The following is a 13,659-nucleotide window of genomic DNA, read 5'->3' as shown; positions in this document are numbered from 1 at the left end:
AAAATGGCCTATATCATGCCTATTAATGCGTTCACAATCATGCTATCCGCATGGTCTGTTGAATACTTAAATAATTTTCATGCACCACTTGTCACACTTTGTGACAATATTATTAATAGGTATGTGACAACTGAGATGAGACACAAGCTTGATTTATTACATGTGTACAAGCATCATCTACTATGTAGAATATACTACATATAATAATTCCTTAACAATGATAGTAACATAATAAACATATATAAAACAATTTTGCTAATATAGTGTTTTTTATTAAGTTGAGAGGCTTTCTATAGTGGCAACAATCTTCAATGTAAACATTTTCCATTTTGAAAAAAAATTGACGTTCATTTATATGTCAGAAAAATAAAATAGAAGTAGACTAAATATAATTATAATTAAAATTGTGAAAATTGCATAGAGGAAATGGAAATAAAAATGAGGTAGATCAAGAGTCTCGAATCATTTCCTCACATCTCTTAGACTCACATAAATATGCGGTGATGAAAATTATGGGATTATGAAAATAGGCACCTAGAGAAGGATATCTCTTGGCTTAGCTTTTATATATATATATATATATATATATATATATATAAGCTAGTTTTATAAGTTACACAAATTTACTTATTTCAATCTATTTAGATTTCAATTTTTTAAATATATATTTTTATTATTATATATTATATTTTATAAACAATAAGTTTTGGAAAATAATATTCAATTTAATTTGTTATGCTTATAGTAATAATTGTTTATAATTATATCATTTTAATCTAAATATTTGCAATATTAAATTTATTATTAAATAAAAACTAATAAAATCAATTCTAAATATTGCTCGTTGTCTGATTAATAAGAATTTAAAATATATGATATAATCATAGAACAAATTTTAAGAAGGAAGAATTCTTGTTTTCTCGATGGTTGTCATATATTTGACATACAAAATAAAATGATGGTATAAGAGAATTGTTTCAATGCATTTACAACAATAACTTAAGTGTTTAACTTCTTAACCACTCTCAATTATTAATTTCTTGGCATTTTGGTAGGAACTATGATGCATTATGTCTCTTGTTAATTCATGGAAGAATGCATAGTTCTAGATAGATATCCTTATATGAAAGTGCATATGCACTCTACCCAAAACAAAACAAAAAAAGAATTCCTAACATAGTAGCCTTTCTAAATATTTGCACAGATCAAATCATTGTTGAAAGTATGTGTATTTACTGCACTTTACAATATAAACGTTATTTTTGTTACAAATATTAATTTCTATTAAGAATTAATCATTCATCATTAAATGTTTTTAGATTATTAGGTTTAGGTTTAGGGTATGTTGGCTAAAGTATTTTCTAGAAGTTTGAGTCAGTTGTAGTATTTTCTAGAAATATGTAGATATTTTTTCTTGTTGGCTAATGCTAGATTTCTCTAGAATATTGTACACTTGCCTATAAAAAGACACTATGTATTCATTTGAAATCACCGTGAATGAAATATAATATATTTTTATTGTGTTGCAACACATTGTGTTTGGTGTTTTGTATTTTCCCATGCCTCTGCCCATCCATAAGATTGGTATTAGAGCAAGGTTAAGAAGAGGAGTTTGAAGGATCGTGCATAAGGAGGATTGCAGTAGAGAAAGGGGATAGAAAGTTATTGTGAGATGAGTAAGTTTCTTATTACCCTATTTAGGGTTTGTTATACTTGTGAATTTTGTTTATAAGTTTCTATCATGCATGGCTTCAGGGAGTTTTTAGGGTTCAACTTCAATGTTTTCTAGAAAGAATTATGATGATGGGGCTTTTAGAATGAAGCATATATTTGATTCCTATGTATTATTAGATATAATCTTAAATGGTTATGCTAAACCTGTAGATGAGTCTACTTTAAATGCTAATCAAAAGAAAAAATTTGATGAGAATAGACAAAAGAGTAAAAAAGCTTTGCAGATTATTGCACAAGCTCCGGATAACTTGGTTCTTGGAAAAATTAAGCTAGCTGTTATAGCCAAGCAAGCTTGGTACATTCTTGAGACTGCATATCAACGTACAAGTAATATAAAGATTGTCAAATTGCAAGCACTTAAAAGAGAATTTGAGAATTTACAAATGAAGGATTTTGACTCTATAGAGCAATTTTCAAATTGTGTTATGGATGTGGTTAATCAAGGATGAATGGTGATGAGCTTTTTGACCAGAAAGTTGTAGAGAATATTTTAAGAAGTTTGCCTCCTAAATATGATAATATTGTGGTTGCAATTGAAGAATGCAAGAATTTAACAACATTATCTATAGATGAGGTGTTTGGATCCTTGTATAATCACAAAGAAAGGTTGAATAAGTGTAATGGTAATTCATCAAAGAATGCATTCAAAACACAAATGACATTTGGTAGAGTTAGAGGAAGAGAAAATTCTTGATTTATAGGAAGAGGAAGAGGTAGATATAATTTTCAAAAGGAAGAAGGAAAGAGTCTAGATCTAGGAGGAAGAAGAAATCAATACTTCAACTCAAGGGGATGTAGTAATAATCAGACATCATGAAGGTGTGATAAAAAAAATGTTCAATGTTATTACTGCAAGAAGTTTGGACATTTTGTAAATGAGTGTAGAAAGAAACAAGCTGATATGAGTAAGCAAAATGCAATTTTTTCTGAAAGTAGTTCTGAGATGTCGCTCATTACTTGCAATGTAGCCCAAGAGAGTTCAAATGATTTTTGGTTTCTAGATAGTGGCTGTAGCAATCATATGATATGAAACAAAGATTATTTTGAAAGCTTGGATAGATCAATTAAATCAGAAGTGAAGTTGGAAAACAATGAGATAGTGGAAGTAAGTGGAAAAGGTACAATCAATGTCATAACAAAGCCTGGTAAGAAATCTATTTCTAATGTAGACTTTGTACCTAGTTTGAAACATAATCTTATAAGTGTGGGGCAACTTAGTCAAAAAGGTTAGAGTTATTTTTGAGAAAAATATGTGCACTATATTTGATATGCTTCCTAGTAACTTGGTGATTACAAGGGTAGAAATGACAAATAATAGAATATTTCCACTTTAGATGAAGAGCAATATGGTTGATAAAATTGCAACAAGTTTCAAGGTAACAAGACAAGATCAGACATGGATATGGCACTTGAGGTATGGTCATGTAATTCTGAAAGGATTATCTTTATTGCAAAGAAAGAAGCATCATTAAGTCCATGTGAAAGTTGTATTTTGGCCAACCATCATAGAGAGAGTTTTCCAAAAGGGATGTCATATAGAGCAAGGGTACTTTTAGAAATTGTGCATTCAAATATATGTGGTCCAATGAAAACACCATCATTAGCCGAGAGCATTTATTTTTTAACATTTATTGATGACTTTAGTAGAAAGACATGGGTTTAATTTCTTAAATACAAATCTAAAACTTTTAGAAAATTTAAAGAATTGAAGGCTTTTTTCGAGAAAAAAGGTGGTTTACCTATCAAGGTGTTGAGATTTGATAGAGGAGGAGAGTATAATTCAAATGAGTTTTTAGATTATTGTAGGGATCACAGAATCAAAAAGCTATTTACTAACAACAACAAAATGTTGTTGCAGAGAGGAAGAATAGGACAATAATGGAGATGGCAAGGAGTATGTTGAAAGGTAAGAATCTTCCTAATGAGTATTGAGTTGAGGCAATTTCTTGTGCTGTTTATATTTTGAATAAGTGTCCAACAAAGATTGTGAGAGACTTGGTTCCACAACAAACATGGAGTGGTAAGATTCATAATGTTTCTCATCTCAAAGTATTTGGTTGTATTGCATATGCACCTATTCCAAAAGAAACTAGAAATAAATTAGATGATAAGAGTGAGGACTGCATTTTTATTGGCTATGATGATCAATCTAAGGCATATAGGTTATTTAATCCCATCACTAGAAAAGTCATTGTGAGTAGGGATGTTGTATTTAAAGACGATGAATCTTGGGATGGAAATATAGATAAAATAGTTACAGGTGCTACAACAATACCATATGGTGAGAAGGATAAAAAGGATCATGAAGATCAAGAGGATCAACCAAGTGACCAAGAAGGAACTCCACCATGAAGTCCACAAGGAGATCACTTAGAAAATAAAGTTGAACATGGAGAATCTTCAAATTCATAAGTAAGTAATGGTTCAAATCCTATACTTGCACAATTGAGATCAAGGGTTAAAAGCAAGAAAATTAGAAGCTTGAGTGAGATTTGTGATCAAGGAAGTAAAGTAGATTTGCAATCAAAATTTTCATTATTTGCTCAAGATCCTATATATTTTGAAGATGCAATTAAGGAAAGACATTGGATTAATGCAATGAATGATGAAATTGAATCAATTGATAGAAATGATACATGGAAAATAATTGATCTACCTAAGAACAAAGATTGCATTGGTGTAAAATGGGCTTCTAAGACTAAGTTTAGAGCTAATGGAGACGTAGACAAATATAAGAAAAGGTTAGTCGCTAAGGGATTTTCACAAAAATATGGGGTTGACTATAATGAGACATTTGCACCTGTAGCAAGACTTGATACTGTCAGAATAGTATTAGCTACTATAGATCCGAACAAATGGATGGTTCACCAAATGGATGTCAAATCGACATTTTCAAATGGATATTTGGAAGAATTCTATGTGCAACAACCACTAGGATATGAAATAAGAGGACATGAAGACAAAGTTTATAAGTTGAAGAAGATGCTCTATGGATTGAAGCAAGCTCCAAGAGCCTGGTACAGTAGAATAGATTCATACATGAAGGATAATCAATTCAAGAGAAGCACCTATGAACCTACATTATATACCAAGATCAATGAACAAGGTCAAATTTTGACTGTTTGTTTATATGTTGATGATTTGATCTTCATAAGCAATTTATCTGTTGACATGTTTAAATCAGCAATGAAAAAGGAATTTGAAATGACTAATCTATAATTGATGAAATATTTTCTTGGCATTGAAGTTACCCAAAATGATAAAGGAATTTTCTTTTCCTAATTTTGAGATGTATTGCAGGAACTATGAATCATGGCATTGAAGTGGTAGGCAAGACAAATAATTTTTAGATGTATTGCAGGAACTATGAATCATGGCATTTTGTATTCTATTTCAAATGATTTTCAATTGGTTGGATATACAAATAGTGATTTTGCAGGGAATACTGAGGATAGAAGGAGCACATCTGGATATGCATTTCATCTTGGGACAAGTGTTGTAGCCTGGGCATCAAAAAAGAATCCTGTACTAACTCTCTTATCAACTAAAGCAGAGTATGTAGCGGGAACAACAACAACATGTCAAGCAATATGGATGTGAAGGATTTTTGAAAGACTTAATGCAAGCTCAAGATGGACCTACTACAATCTATTGTGATAACAAGTCTGCTATTGCACTTTCAAAGAACCACGTGTTTCACAAGAGGACAAAGCACATTGACACAAGGTATCACTTCATTAGAGAGCTGGTTAATAATAGAGAAATTAATCTACAACATTGCAAATAAGAGGAGTAACTTGCAGATATCTTCACCAAGGCTTTAGCACTGGATCAATTTGAGATTTTGAGGGAAACATTGGGAACTGTAAATATTCATGATGCAGATAGTATAAATTAAGGGGGAGTGTTAGAAATATCAATTTCCACTAAGAATTAATCATTCTTCATTAGATGATTCTAGATTATTGGGTTTAGGTTTAGGGTGTGATGACTAAAGTATTCTCTAGAAGTTTGAGTCGGTTGTAGTATTTTCCAAAAATATGTAGATATTTTGTCTTGTTAGCTAATGCTAGATTTCTATAGAATATTGTACACTTGCCTATAGAAAGACACTATGTATTCATTTACCATGAATGAAATCTAATATATTTTTATTGTGTCGTAGCACATTTTGTTTAGTGTTTTGTATTTTCTTGTGCCTCTACCCATCCATCAATTTTCACTTTACAATATAGACATTATTTTCTTCTTTAGAATGGTATCAAATTTAGTAATTTTTAAATTATGTAAAAATAACTTAAATTCTACTTGTCTACAATTTATGTTTAAACTTTTTCACTATTATATTTTGTATTCTAATATATAAGATTATTTTTACTTAAAAATATATCAGTATATTAGCATAAATACGAAATGAGAGTTATGGAGGTTTTAATTTCTTAAAACATATAGTGTAATAATTAAATTAATATATATGGTAATAACTAATATTAAATAGTTAGTGTGGTGGTGAATTGTTGTCTATATCTATACATTCATTAGATCATCGTTATCATAGAGAGGTTTGTTCAATGTAATGATTAAGAGTATATTAATTTCTATGTATTTAATAAGTTTAGCATTAGGATTTAAATTGGTTGATCTAGTATAGTATTAGGGTTAGAATTCAACCAATTTTATTTATTTATTATTTTTAAGATTATACTTCAACTTAATTTAGCATTCATTTTTTTATAGAATTATAATTTGATGTAATATAGTACTAGGGTTATAATTCAATCTAGCTTAATTATTAATTAGGTTTAAGGTTATACATCAATTTAATTTGGAAATAAATTGGTTGTAGAGTTATAATTAAGTTTTCTTTAGCCTTATTATATGATTTTGGATAGGGTTCAAGAAAGTTTAATAATGTTTAATAATGTTTATGGTTGCAATTCAATTTATTTTATTGTTAGGTTTAGGTGTTCAATTTTGATGAGTGTTAGTTTTAGTATATAATTTGGCATATACTTTTTTAAAGGTTAGGATTAAACTAAGTTTAGTGTTGGTTAGAGTTTGATTGGTTACAATTTTGATTTTTGTTATGTTAAGAATTCTATTTGGTCTAGGTTAAGCACTAAGATTCCATGGAGCTTACTATTTTATTAGGTTTAAAATTGATCAAGTTATACTCTATCTATTTCCATGCATTTCTTTCTATAACTCTTATACTTGTCTATTTATATATCTCCCTACTGTTTGTAACATTCTTTATCCATATTTATGACTCTATATCACTCATTACTACATATCTCCGACTTAACACATAGACGCACACACGCGCGCTCGCACACACACACACACACATGAAGTAATATATCCCTCCTTATACTCTCACCAAGTGTATTAGTAAATCCTAAAGATGAAGTCAATGTGTAGTAAAAGCTATGTTGCATGTAGGAGGTATAAATAATAAAACATAACAAATTTTGTATAAATCAAATTAAAAATAAGATTTCACTATGTTTTTGGTAAAAAAGCAATTTCATATGAGCCAGGACTTAAAATTTTTAAAAAAGCCAATATCAAATTTGAAAACATTGTAGAAAATAAAATGATATCCTTTTAAAGAATTGAACATCTCCGAAATAAGAAAAGAACAATTTTAATGTTTGTAAAAGATAGAAAAAATAGAGGCCTATTAAACTGACCATTTGAAAAAGCTAAAGGATAATGAATTTATGTATTTATGTATTTGATATCATTCCAATATTTCATAATGATCTTTCTAACATATTAAGAACAAAAAATTTAAGCGAAGTAGTTATGACATAACTTGCATGGTAGAAGAATATAAAATGGGAGATGCTACCAATAATGTTTAACGTGAATGCAATGCTCAACATGATGATAATAAATAATCCATATGTTCCATAATTTCAGTCTAACTTATTTCATTTATAACTTCATTAAAACTTATGTGATCAACTTCATGTGTGCAAACTGGCTTCTCTTTGTCTCAATCATTATATCTTTGACGCTAATTGAATACATGATATATGAATAAAGTCTTTAATATTTAACAATATTTAAATTTCTTATTTTCAATTTGTCATATCATTTGTAAGTCTAGAGGTTGAGTTTGAGTTAGATTCTTGTGACAATGCTCTAACCCTCTACCTATATCTATTACACATCCTTCATTTTTCTTTTCCTCTCTTCTCTCCTCCTCTAGCTATCTTTTTTGCTATACTTCATATCTACTCTCCTCTTCCCCACACACACACACACACACACACACACATATTTGCCTCACCATATCTCTCACTTTTTCAATCTCTAATCAATACATGTCCTTTTACCTATATCTCTCTATTAATATATGTCATTACGTATCTCTATCACTTTATCTCATGATCAACATCTCATTATCTTTTCCTCTTCTATTTCCCTTATATCTATCTATCTTCATAGACCTCTAAATATATCTTTATCTTTCAAATATTCTTTACCTCTCTATTTATTTATCTATCTTATACATATATTCACATATTTCTATGTTTATATGAACTATGTTTATCTGTTTACTCATTTCCTACCCTTTTTCTATTACAATATACAACGTTGTCGGACCATATAGACCCTTTCTATGAACATTCTATTTCTTAAGTCATGATGCATTCTAGATAGATAGAGTATTGTATTCTATCATGTCACTAGATGGTGATGATCATATTCTTATTATAATAATATATTATGTATTTTTGGTTGATGGTTATATTTATGATCATGATGATGTTATACCATGTATTTTTAGTTAATGATCATATTTTTATCATGACAAAGAATTTTAAATTTTATCATATGAATTTTGGGTACTTACCCCATACTAGGATGTGTATGGTTCTGTTATATTATTTACTTTTTTGTTTGATGTGTTTCTACTATTGAGGGAGGGAGTCGTAGTCCCCTGTAAGTTAGGATCCACACGATATAGCACACCTTATCATTGTGTGTGTATAAATGTTGTTATCCCTAGTTAATGAGTCGCCATGATTAATACTTTATTTTTTCCCTAACTTTGTCAAAATTTTCCTTTTGAGTCATGTGTGGTTTCCCCCCAAGATATTGTTTTAACTTAGCCTTAAAATTTTCACCTCATTGTGAAATCCTTGTGAAGTTCTTTGGAACCTCAATGAACTTTGGTTCAAAGTAGTTCAAAGTGGCTCAACAAAAGCTTTTTGGATTAACTTTTGTCTTGCAGGTGGGACCTACCAAGTGTATCATTGGTTTTTCTTTTGAACCACTTTAAACCTCTTTGAACCTTGGTCAAAGTAGTTGAAAGAAGTCAACACTTGTGAAGGTGAATGATGTCTGACATGATAGCTATCTCGATGATTCGAGAGGTGACATCTTGATGATGATGTAAGCATTCCCTTTGAATTATCACCACTTAATATAGGTGACAGGTTGGCAGTGTAAGTGAAAAGAGTAAAATCTTTTGTTTTGAAGGATTAATCACATTGTTGAGAGGATAATAATGATTGTAAGGACACTTTCCTGAAGCGAGCATTTAATAAATAAACATCACAACTCCTTGAAGCATGCATACTTGCCCACAATAATATCACCATAAAAACCTAATCTTTTGGTTGTATATTCCCCGGTATGCTAGCTTTTCATTAAAACCATGTATGAAACAAATTTTTCTTTATCCCACTTCATGGTAAATGGAGAGTTGAACAATGAGAGAAGGAAGAGAAGCATTTTTGTTATTTAGTGATTTATAGGTGAGAGTTGAAAAATCTCTCCTTTCTGCTTCTGTAATATCATTTTTTCTTTCTAGATAAAGGTTTGGAAAAAATTCTTTTCTTTTTAAAGGATGAAGTCTATCATGCATTCTTTTAAAAACACCTCTAGTCTTGAATGTCAAAAACCTGTGATTGTTGATACTAATTTGTTGGGGGTCACGATTAAGAAACTACAATAAAGATGACGATAAAGAATGTCTATAAGTTCTCACAAGTGGTGTCCTTGAAGTAGCCATCTTCCCTCCTGCATTTCTAAGTCTGTAATTAGTCCAATTTTTCATAGACCATTATGATGTAAAAAAAAGAGCATCCTAAACAAAAATGGAGAACCATTATTGTCTATCACCAGAGAAACCATCTTGACTATCTTGAAGTTTCTAGAATGTGCCCTTGCTAGTTTCAACCCTACCCTATCCTTAGTTCACTACTGAGAGGACCCCTCAAAATATCACAAAAATATGTCTAAGAAATGGATAGGAATATTTTATATGGGAGGTTCAAAGCTGCCTAAAGAACTCACTAAAGATCATATGAAACCCCATATACATCACTTGATGGTTTTGTTGCATAGAACAAATGGGTTAGTTGATGCTTTGGTTTTCAAGGAGTGGATGTTTCATTATATAGATATTATTTTAACTAGTAAATAATTTCTAGACTGGGCATAATTGATAGCCAGTTCATTAAGAAGCCAACTCAAGCACTCACAGACATCTAAGAAAGAGTTTTACATGTTGTCCTATCTCAATTACTATCTTGGATGTGCTAGTGATCTCACCTCTATCCCTCATGAATCTTGGAGTTAAAACTCCTATATAGAGGGTGTCCCTAGAGGCTCAAAGGTTGTTTCAAACCTATGGAAGTTTCTACATCCAGTTCCCTACGTTCACCTATCTCAGAATATGAGGTTTTGAAGAAGAATCCATTAAGTTGCCCTGGTATGCTCTAGATTGTTTTTTCATGACTACAATATAGAGACAAATGTTCTTTGTAGTAAAGGAAAATCTCCCTGAAGAGAGATGGGAATTTGGTTTCCCAATTAAAATAGTCTCCCTAGCTTGAAACACAATGATTAATGCCTCAACAATCAAAAGTGACCTATTGAATTTTAATTTTGGGTTCTACCAAGGAAGGAGAAACTTTGATAGTAAAATGTTTACGAGACTAGTGCTTGGTATAAAAGATCAGGTTTAATCGGTGCCTCACATCGAAGATTTGTGGGAAGACTGAACAATGAATATGAGGTCCTTAAAAGAGACTAGTCAAGGCTAACACTTTCTTAAATCACCTCATTAAAGGTGAAGTTCAAACTGGAGGGACTTATTGAAGATAGTTTAGATGTTATTGAACGAGTTTGGAAAGAAATGAATGAGCAAATTAAAACTAATGTTGACTAGAACAAAGATGAGGAGGATGACATAAACGTTAGAACTAGATCCATCTTGGATTGAAAAAATAATTGGTTAAGAGAAAAAAGAACCAAGTTACCCAACAAAGAGAAAATTGCAAGATCTATAAAACCAATTTCCTTCTCTAAATATTTAACCTCTAACATCCCCCTTTGATTTGATGTTGCAAGTTGTGTTTCAACAAGTTAAGAGGAAGAAAGAAGTAGTACCACCAAATCAAAAGATAGCTCCTAAAACTAGGTCCAAAACTAAGTCTACAATGTTGGTTCAAAAGATAGTTCAAGGCAAGAATCCTATGGATTAAGTTCCAAATAAATGGTAAGATCTTGCACTATTAGACAATCAAGAGATGGGTGTGAAGGTGATAGGTACTACAAATGTAGTTTAGTCTAGGTTCATGACCCCTCCTAGAACCAAGAAAGGGGTGACAATCGCTAGTCTCCCCATTTGTCTAATTCTATGAATAACAGATAGAAGTTTCAACCTGGATCTATGTCCATTGAAGACATAGTTACCAAATATGTCACTCATACTCCAAAGAACAACAAGGTAAAGAGTGATGCACATTTGACCAAGGATCTTATCACAAGGAAGGTAACAATAGAAGTTGCCGCCTATAGGCAAAAAGAGGGTTCAAGTGAAGTGAAGGTTGAAGATTTTATGGTTACCACCATAGATTTGGGGGTTTTGACTAGAGACATTGGCAACCACATCTTCAAATTCCTAGCTAAGCGCATGTTGAGTGAATCAGAAAATGATGACAAGCAAAAGAGGAAACTAAAAAGATTAGTCATCACCATGGCCAAATATATTGATTCTTTAATGACTATTGGTGCTCTTCACTTAATCCAGGCCCCATAATCTTTTGACGCAAACTCCTCTAATAGTTAGTAGTTAGTTAGGTAGATGCAAAGGAGAAGCCTATTTTTGGAGGCAATAAACAAGTGAATTGGATCTGTAGAGAAGTGAATTCATTTTGGAATTTACAACTACATATGCAGAGGAAGAGGTGTTACTTGGAAAAGTCCATACTCTCATTCCTATGTGGAAATCAAATTGAAGTTGATGCAAGCAATTGTCTTCTAGGTGCATGAATTAGAGAAATATGGGGTGATAAAATTTCTCTCTGAAAACCCCATGAAGGATATAGACCCATGCATGCTTTTCATTTTGAAAAGTAACATGAGTTGGGAAGACTCTATATATAAAACTTTCACAAAAGAGATGCATGCAATTGAGGGTGAGATCACAGAGATGCATAAAGGGATACTAAAAGACATACATATAGTCAATCCTACAAAAATTATATAATTTGAAGATGGAAACATAGATCTGATGACCTTATCAAAGAGTTTCCATGATATCTTATTCAAGACCAAGGAAAGCAATAGTCCTACCCCTCAAGATTTCACCAATGTGGCTAACCTGGAATCTACATTGTACTTAAATAGGGAACTCATACCTAGGAAAAGTAGGAGGATCAAGAAGATGAGGTGAGAGAAATATGCTTGCAGATAAAAGTTGCTCAGCCTCAAGAATCTACACTCATGTAACTCAGGAATTCATGAGCTCGTTTCGAAGCTAGAAGTTGGTATACCAATTCATGTCAAAAGATGACAAACTTGGTGAAGAAGTTTAGTTATGAAGTAGTTGTTCTTTTATCTATCTTGTTTTAAAAACTATTATAACTACTTATGCTTAATAGAACTATTTGTATCGAAGGTGGCTTAGTTTTGGTGGAGGCCAATCAGATTTTGAAAAATATATATGTTGGGGCTTAAAACTAATAACGAGTTAGGTTTTAGTTAGGATAAGGGAATTTCAATAATAGTATTACTTTGGGCCTTTTTGAATAGTGATTGGTAGAAAGTAAGGATAATATGTGAATGTTGTTTTAAGACTTTGGTCTTAGAAATTTCCATAAATATATCTATGAATACATATTATAGTTTAGAAATTTGTGTTTAAACTCAGTTGCTTGTTGTTACTTTGTGAACTATTATGCTAATCATTGGTGACATTGATTACTAACTAAAATTATTGCATCTCATTTTCAATTTTGATTTCACTTCATGTTGTTAAAGTATCTAAGTTGTTCCTAAGTTATGTTCAATATTGATGAGAATTTTTATTTCTTAGTTACTTTTTGTCACTGGAAATTATGTATTTCATCTACCTACCCAAGAGCATGAGAGATGTCCTTAGGCACTTTCTAGGAAAAGTGTGTGCATGTATTTACTACATTGTTAAATTAAATTCATTGATAATCTATTAGAGGGAGTTCTACCTCTTAATATTCAGAGGAAAATAGTTAAGGAAACATTTACGCAACTATTGTGAGCCTAATTTGTTTCCTACCTTGGGTGTAGAGCAAGTTATTTAACCTTAAAAGGAGGAAAACAATCTGTTCACTAACATATATATATATATATATATATATATATATATATATATATATATATATATCATCTCTTATGTAGGACTACAAATGCTTGGTATTAAGGTTCCTGAATTACCAAGATGAGTGCCCTATGGTATTAAATAGGGCAGACCTTTCATAGGGCATCACTTCAGAATAGTGAGAATTGAGTAGCATGTTATTGGTGGTTTTTGCCAAATTAGGTTTCCATGTAAATCACTGTGTTATGTGTTGATTCTTCATGTGTTATTCTTACATGCTGATTTTATAGTAACTTGCTAAGTAGAAAAGTTTAAGATTGGAT

This window comes from Cupressus sempervirens, chromosome 10 (genome assembly GCF_028749045.1).
Source record: "Cupressus sempervirens isolate cs-2001-9-10 chromosome 10, ASM2874904v1, whole genome shotgun sequence".
Lineage (NCBI taxonomy): Eukaryota > Viridiplantae > Streptophyta > Pinopsida > Cupressales > Cupressaceae > Cupressus > Cupressus sempervirens.
The sequence above is the reverse complement of the archived record's forward strand: the minus strand, read 5'-3'. Positions refer to the sequence as shown.